Source organism: Lutra lutra, chromosome 4 (assembly GCF_902655055.1).
Source record: "Lutra lutra chromosome 4, mLutLut1.2, whole genome shotgun sequence".
NCBI lineage: Eukaryota > Metazoa > Chordata > Mammalia > Carnivora > Mustelidae > Lutra > Lutra lutra.
The window spans coordinates 20,436,993-20,446,207 of NC_062281.1; positions in this window are offsets into that span (position 1 = coordinate 20,436,993).

Consider the following 9,215-nt stretch of genomic DNA (forward strand, 5'->3'; position numbering starts at 1 on the left):
ACAGTGTGATACCATTTACAGAATTCCCAACTTTGAAAATAGTAAGATGTATTTCAAAATAATTATTAATGTTGTAGGAAGATGGTGACAAATAATAGCAAACCTGTATAACTTAAGGACGTGTTGTATATCCGGCATTGTACTGGGAACTGTATGTTACCTGTCGTTCCTAAATTGGATATTTATACTGGGTGTTTCTTGTGAGGCACGTTTTTTTTATGGCAAGCTTTCAGTTATTTAAGCTGATGGTTAGGAGCAGACAACACAAGAATTATTCATATTTTTTTGAAATATGTAATTACATGCAAACAACACAGAGTTCTAGTGTAAGTCTCCCCAGTCTCCTTCCACAGAAAGAGTCTCTGCGGGCAGTATTACATGTGTCTTTCCAGAGCTAGTCTGTACATATGTCTATGCAGTATGGACATTTTTTTTTAACAAATGATAGTTGTAGAAATTTTTTAAATTTTGGTATAGCTTATCTTTTATGACTGCACATTTTGCGTCGTACTAACAAATGTCTTTCTTATTCCGTGATTACAAAAGAATTCTCCCATTTTTTTCTATTGGTTTTAAAGTTTTATGTTTGAAGTTTCTATCCAACTAGTATCCATCTGGAATTTATTTTGATAGAAAATAGGAGGTGGAGAGATCCAGCTTTTTTTTTTTTTTTTTTTTCCGAATGTTACCCAATACTATGTATTTAAAACTTCCTTTTTGGGGTCCCTGGCTAAAGTGCGTCCCTCTTGATCTTTGTGTTGTGAGTTCAAGCCCCACATAGGATGTAGAGTTTACTTAAAAAAAAAAAAAAAAAAAATTAGGGGCACCTGGGAGGCTCAGTGGGTTGAGCCTCTGCCTTCGGCTCAGGTCATGATCCTAGGTTCCTGGGATCGGACCCTGCTTCGGGCTCTCTGCTCAGTGGGAGCCTGCTTCCCCCTCTCTCTCTGCCTGCCTCTCTGCCTGCTTGTGATCTCTCTCTCTCTCTCTCTCTGTTAAATAAATAAATAATAATTAAAAAAATAAAACTCGTATCTTTTCTCTCTAGATTTCAAGTCTTGCATACTAAATCCCCTTACTGCTTGGGCCCATTTCTAGACTTTGCAGCTGGTGTCATGCATGAGTCTGCTAGTCCGCCAGTACCACGCTGATGAGATCACGGTAGCACCGTGCCATGTTTCAATACAATAGAACTAGTCTCCCTTCATTACTTTTCATGATCTTCTTGCTGTTCCTGTGTTTTCTTTTTCCAGTTGATTGATTAATTTACATACAGTAAAACTCCCTTCTTTTGTATATTTCTATGGTTTTGACAAACGCTTGGACTTGTATCTCCAACCACCAGTTCCATCACTGCAAAAATTCACTCTGTAGTCAGCAGCTCCGCCACCCAACCCCTGCCTTCCACTCACAGATTTTCCATCCCTGTAATTTTGCCTTTTTGTGGATTTATTTTTCTACATAAATACTAGAATTAGGCTTTTTAGGCTCTCCCATGAAATTGTTTTTTAGTGAGTATTGGTCGTGTGTTAAATCAAGAGTGAACTTAGAATTGGTATTTTGAGGTTGATGATTTGTATTAGTGATGTCCGTATTCCTATCTATTAGGACGGTATTCCTTATTAACTTCACTATACGATCGTTTGTTTCTGTTTGGTTGTCTAGAAATGAAGTCTTTTCATTATAAGATTATTTTATGCTGATTTTGTGCTTAGCTACTGCATTAATCAGGGTTCTCGAGAAATATATAGATGTTTGTTATAAGGTATTGACAATTTTGGAGGTTGGGAAGTTCTACAATCTGCTGTCTGCATGATAGAGACCCAGCAAAGCTAGAGGTATATAGTCCCAAGGCCTGAGAGCAAGAGGGCCTACAGCACAGATTCTAGTCTAGGTCTGAAGTCCTGAGAACCACGACTGTAAAGGGCAGAAGGTCTCTGTCCCCACTCTCGCCAGAGAGGGGATTCAACCTTCCTACACCTGTTCTGTGGAAGCCCTCAGCAGTTCTGGTGAGGCCCATGCACAGTGGGAAGGGCTGGCGCCTTCACTCATTCCACCAATTCCGATGCTAATCTCCATGAACCACCCTTACAAATACACCCCAAAATAATGTTTAACCAGGTAGGGGGGCATCCGTTGGCCCAGACAAGTTGACACCTAAAATTAGCCAGCATAACTACATGAGTAAATTCTCACTATTTGCAACATTTACATGTATTTCTTGGGTTTTACTTAAAAGCATCCATATCTGTAAATGATGATAATTTTATTACCTCTTATCTAATGTTGATAAATTTAGTTTTCTTTTTAAGATTTCATTTATTTATTTGACAGAGATCACAAGGAGGCAGAGAGGAAGGCGGGGCTGGGGGTGGGGAGCAGGCTCCCCGCTGAGCAAAGAGCCCAACGTGGGACTCGATCCTAGGACACTGAGATCATGACCTGAGCCAAAGGCAGAAGCTTAACCCACTGAGCCAACCAGGTGCCCCGATAAATTTAGTTTTCTAATTTATTTTTTTGTCTGACTTCTTTCTCTTGCTGAAGTGGCCTGAGAGTTGCCAGGATGGCATAGTCTCTGATGATCTCACGTCCCACTTCGCGTTCTCTGCTTCATGGGTTGTGGATTGTGTTTCACACTTCTTCACCTTCTTTGAAGTTGAAGTTTATGATATTTGTTTCCTTTGGGTGATTATCAAGGAGAGAATGGAGAAACTACCTTACTACTGAAGTCTTAGAAAATCCTGAAAAAGACATTTTGATCAAAGTATCATTGTTCCATTGAAATCCTTGTCTGGTAAATAGTTGGAAAGCTACTTCATTTCCCCATCCTCCTCTCCTAACTCATCTCTCCTGTTTGCAACCTTTTACTCTATAAAGAAATGAAATCTCAACATATCTCATGTGCTCCAACCCAGGTGGAACTGTCCTTTCAAAACTTTCAACTTCTGGCAACCCTGCCTTTGAGTGCAAGCAGGACTGAGTGACTCACTTCCAAAGGATAGAGTATGGAAGGGGAAAATAGTAACTTTCCAGTTAAAGCTGACAGACACATCATTAGCCAAGTGACCATGGTAAATAGCAGTAGCGGTAAGTCATGTTAATATGTCCTCATTAGTATGATGTGGTGAGAAGGACACCTCTGTGGATATAAAATCCTACAGTGCCAGTCTGTCTGGTCTAATCATGAGAAAAACATCAGACAAACCCAACAGAGGGACACTACAAAATTCCTGACCGTTATTCCTCAAAGCCCTTAAATTTGGGGTTGGGAGAGGGTGGTGGGGTTATGGACATTGGGGAGGGTATGTGCTATGGTGAGTGCTGTGAAGTGTGTAAACCTGGAGATTCACAGACCTGTACCCCTGGGGATAAAAATATATGTTTATAAAAAATAAAAAATTTAAAAAAAAAAAAACAAAAACAAATGACAGAGAGACTGTCCCACCAGAGGCGATGAGGGAGACATGACAAGGCAGTGAGTTTTCTTGGATCGGATCCTACAACAGAAGAAGAACATTTGTGAAAAAACTAGTGAAATCCAAGTACATTCTGGAGTTTCATTAATGCACCAGTATTCGTTCCTTAGTTTGGACAAATGAGCTATGGTGATGTTCGACCTTAATGGGAAACTGGGGGAAGGGTATGTGGGAATACTTGCGAGGAAGGAATTGTAATCTTGGAATTGTATTCCTTCTAGGGTATGAGTGTGTATTTTGATCATTTTTATAACCTAAATTATTTACTTTTTGAAGAGCTAAAAATTCATTCTCCTCACCTCAGCATTTTACAAGAGAGGAATATTTGGAAAGAGGTCAAAGGGAGCAAGGATAAAAGACCCAAAGGTGACAGCTGGAAAGCTTAAGAGCAGAAATATAAAAGAAGTTCTTACAAGAAGAGAAGAACAGGGTGAGGGCCTAACCATAAAAAAGGAAAAAAATTTTTTCCCTAATTAGATACTGTAAAAAAAAAAAGAATTTTGTGATTGGAGATAATTGAGAAAATGCATATGCCCTCTTAGAGTTTCACAAGTTCCAAGAAGTTCTGTAGTAAAGAGACCTGTTTAACACAGTATTTTCCCAAACTTACCTGACTGTGGAACTTTCTTCTGTCACATCTGTGAAAATCTAAGGAACATCTACTATAATCTTGGAAAAAGCTGTTCCATAAGTCTGATTTTTTTAATGTTTCCCTGGTATTTATACTATTTGGACTATATTATCACTGAAATAGAGGTTTCTCAACCAATTATTCTAGAGCATTTATTGTCCCTTAATGGTCAGACCTTACTTAAGAATATCCTTACTGTTTAATAAAACAAAGTGTAATTATTGAGAGCATCCTCTGTTCATCACAGACTTAAAGTTCTTGGCAATGATCCTTTAAAAAAATTTTTTTAACTCTATCTACATGACTTAAACATAGTAATTGAATGGTAATAGACCCAGCACTGTTTTTTGTTTTGTTTTGCTTTGCTAAAATAAACATTTCTCTTGGTTTAGCCCAGTAATCTCTAAACAGTTTTGGTTGTTTACTCCATTAGTTAAAAAAAAAGGTACATGTATCTAATGTGTATATATTTATAAGTATATATTAGTGTATAACATAGTTTGGTTTTGGGTGGTGGTTTTTAAAATCTGTGCTGACGATCTTTGTCTTTTCATTGGTGTATTTAATGTCATTCACATTTAAAGTAATTACATTGTTTATATAGTTGGATTAATAGCTACAATATTCATCATAAAATTATACAAGGGGGGAGCCTGGGTGGTTCAGTGGGTTAAGCCTCTACCTTCGGCTCGGGTCGTGATCTCAGGGTCCTGAAATGGAGCCCTGCATTGGGCTCTCTTCTCGGCAGGGAGTCTGCTTCCCCCTCTCTCTCTGCCTGACTCATGATCTCTGTCAGATAAGTAAATAAAATCTTTAAAAAAATTATACAAGGAAGGATAAAGATGAGATAAATTATTTGTAAATGTCCTGAAGTTTGTGATATCTTCATACTATTTAATAACTTACAGCCCACTATAAACTTTGTTCAAGGTTCATTAGTACTAAGCATTTGTCAGTTTGTATTTCAAGTGAATTTCTTTTTTTCTTCTCCAGTCTGATTAAGGGCCAATAAAAATGTCCTATATATGACGCAATATTCTAAGTACTATGCATTAACTAACTTAATCTTAATAACAACTATATGACATAGGCAGTATGATTATGATGAAGAAATTGAAGCATGGACAAGTTAAGGTAAAGGTCACACAGCTTGTAAGTGGCAGCATTTGGATTCAAATCTAAGAACTTGGCCCTATTTATTACCTCTTAGACTTGCACTGTCCAGGATAGTAGCCACTAGACATTTAAATAGCCATTTAAATAGTGGCTATTTAAGTTTGAAAAATAAAAATTTTTAGTTTTTCAGTGTCATGAGGTATATTTGAAAAGTTTAATAACTTTTTTTTTAAGTTTAATAACTTTATCTGGGTGGTGGCTACCATGTTGGACAGCACCACTCTAGAACATTTTGTCATCAGTCCTATTAGGCAGCACCGACGTGGGCAACCGGTTATCACGTTTCTGTCTTGTGGTGTGGCTTTGGTAGAACTCATGCTATGAAGCAAGCATTGGTTTAGCTCTTTCTCCTTTGTTTGCATGTGCTTGCCTGATTGGTATGGTCTTCAATCTGGTGTGATTTGTAGAAATCTTTGAAAGACCATTGTCTACTTCGCGGTGTTTGGTTTAGTTAAAACAGGTAACATAACCCATAAGTCCATTTAACTGGACACAATAAAATGCGATATGTCAAAATAGAGGAATGGGTGAAGCGCCCCTGTCCCCAGTCCCTTGATGCTATGAAATACCTCACAATATTGTCTGACACAGGGTTCAGGAGATGATCTCACTGTCCATTTATATGTAGAGAGATACATATAAGTAGAGCTCGAGTACAGTCTTCTATCTCTTGTATGCTCTTTGGAATACACAAACCCTCTACTTGGAAGGTCCCTATTCTAGATCTCCGACCTCACGTTTTCGAGCTGTTTCTCCCTCTTCCATGCCTTGCTCTTGTATCATCGCTCCTCAATCTTCCTCTTTTCAAAAGAATAAGCAAAACTTAGGCTTGAGACTGGCAAGACTGTTGCTCAGCAGGGGAACTAAAATCTTAACGGGACACAGATGTTCTCTCTATGGAATACAGGGCCAGAAGGAGGGAAGTAAGAGTTCTTCAAAGTGGTTTTCTTTGACTCTTATGAAAAGTCTCAGTTGCTTCTTTGACAAGATAAAATCCTTAATATCTTTTGCAAACACATTCTCTGCTTTTAGTGCCGTGTTCTTTGACTAACTATTTCACGAGAACTTTTTTCCTTGGTGCAATCATAAAAAATGATTATGACATTTTAACTGAATTTGTCGTATAGTGTGATAGAACCTGATACGTCTTTGTGTACATGTGAGACAACAAAATAGGGATAAATGTAATTTCACTTGCAAATATTTTCATAAAGTTGTATACATTTTTTTTAAGATTTTACTTATTTATTTGACAGAGTAGCATGGTGTACAATTGTACAAAATTGCATAAAGGATATTATTTTGTGCCTACTTTCCAACACTGAGAAGTAAACACTGGAGGATTTTTTGTTTTGAGGTTTTTGAGGGAACACAAGAGGGGACGTGGGAGAGGGAGAAGCAGGCACCCTGCTGAGCAGGGAGTCCGATGCGGGGCTCAATCCCAGGACTCTGGGATCATGACCTGAGCCGAAGGCAGACCCTTAATGACTGAGCCTCCCAGGCACCCCTACACTGTGTTTTAAAGTGAAAGGTGGCAGGAAACGAGTAACTGCATTACCTCTCAAGATTACACCGTGCTTCTTAGTAGAAGCACGATGGGGACCGTTGGGGTATTTTGTGCCGGACTGTCCCACCTGTTACTGGACATCTGACACTCTGGTCCCAGCATGCTAACCAGGCCCAGTCACTGCGACAATCAATCTCCTGGCCTATCTCCAGTGCTGCCCTGGAAGTGGGTAGTACCCCGGTTGAGAATTCTCGGGCTAACTATTCGCTCCAGACTCTCACTACTGTCTCTCATCTTACAAGAGAGAATATTATTATAAATCTCTAATTAAAATTAGATGAAAATCCCCATTCAAGAAAGTACAAAGCCTTATTGTCTCTAATCACAGCTGCTCATTAAGCATTTCCCACGAGCCTGGCACCGTACTACCTACCACGTGTGCATTTGCCCATTCCAGACTCATTACACCCTGTGAAATGAGTGGCAGTATCCTTTTTTGACAGGTAGAGAAACTCTAAAGTGCCTACCGTGATTAAAATCTATCATCCATGATTTTGTAGGAACATTCTGCGTCTCGGCACTGAGATAAATTCATGAAGAAGAGGGACACAGTTTTTGCCCTCGCTGAGCTTGCATTTTAGTTTATGCAGCTAAGTAAGCAGAAGCAACAAAGTTTTAACCCCAATCCGTCATTTCTAGAACTGCCTCTCTTTTCTACCACTACCTCTACCCAAATTATCTCCTGAAAGAAGAATTTAGTCCACCAAGCTAATCCTAGTCGATGAGCTGCATATATATGGACAGACGTCCAGCAGGATGCAATGCATTTTATGGCCTTTCTCCTCCTAGGGGCTGCTAGAATTTTTCATATAGTTTTTGAGGTTCTGTTGTCTCTCTCTCTTCTGTATCTCTCTTCAGGGCTTTTACTGTGATGGTATTCGTTTGGAACATGGATGTGCATTCACTTGAGTGACAGTCTTATTTTGATTGGTGTTACAGTTTTAAGTCTGCATGCCAGAGGATAGATCAATGTGCAGAGTTTTGTACAAAATTGCATAAAGGATATTATTTTGTGCCTACTTTCCAACACTGAGAAGTAAACACTGGAGGATTTTCTTTTCAACAGGGCTACCTGGTTGCCTCTACCAGATAGTCTGTGTAACACGCACATGTTAGATATTAGGAATATAGTAGGAAAGAGGAAAGGAGTCAGCAAACTGGGTGGTTTGAAAAATTCAACAATTTTATTATTTCTCAAGATAAACTTTTACCCCAAAAACATGTTACTTGGGTGTGTGAAGTCCTTCCCGTTTAATTGTGACTCACTGAGGGTGGAGGTCATGTCATTATCCTGTTTATGATGCTTATTGTCCCTTAACTATCTACTGCCACTGCGAGTCACTCTTGGCACTCACCATGGGCTGTTTTGATTGAATTGAATATGAAAGCAGAAGGTGTTTTTATCACCCAGAGAGTCGGTAATACTGTAGAAAGATCATCGTTCTGGAAAACAGGAAACTAGAGTTTTATGTCCCAACTTCTTCATGAGAGTCTCTTGTGATGGCCTCAGATAAATCAACCAACCTCACTGGGGTCCGTTTCCTTGAAAAATGAGAAGACTGGTTAAGACGGTCTCAAAGTTTCCTGCCTGCACCAATCTCCTGTGATTATTCTGTTACCATCACACAATAAATACCTGGAGAAGGTCACACGTGTCTAAGAAAATGTAGCTTATAAGCTTATAAAGTCCTTATTTCGGCTTTTTAATGTGGATAGCCTGGAACAGTTTTATTTGAATTTTCTAGAGAGAACTTCTTTGTCAGCCTCAGACCATCTGCATATGCTCGGTCTATGCATGAGACACCATGGAGCTGGGTGTGTGAACATGAAAGTTTTCCATGGACAGTAAACAGTTTTCTCTTTCCTTAGCTCTTTGGACAGACCTGTATTTACCCCAGACCCACTTACAGGGACATTCATCAGCTGCTATGATGAGCTTTTAGAATTTCTGCAGAACGCACAGTCATCAAGCTCACACCAAGTCAGTAAGTAGATATCATTGCATGTATATAAGTCCGCTGCCTCAAAGGGTCTAGGTTCTAGGCATAGAATTAAAATGAATATATAAGGAACTTGAACCCAGAGTCTAAACAAAGTATGGCACTACTTTAAGGCAGACCCTGAGGCGCATGGGGGAGCCTTGCCAAATTCTCTGCTCCGGTTATGGATAAACACTGTCAAAATTTCCTAGTACAGAATTTTAATTGCTTGCATCCTGAAACTCCTGGGCCCTGCCTATAATCCTACCCCAGAGATTGTCCTTGAAACCCAGTATCCCGATAGTCCATCCGAGAAAACAATGCCAGGACGGACTCTGTGACCTAAATGTTGATGTGTGGCCTATCAAGAAAAATTTGGAGGAGGCAGT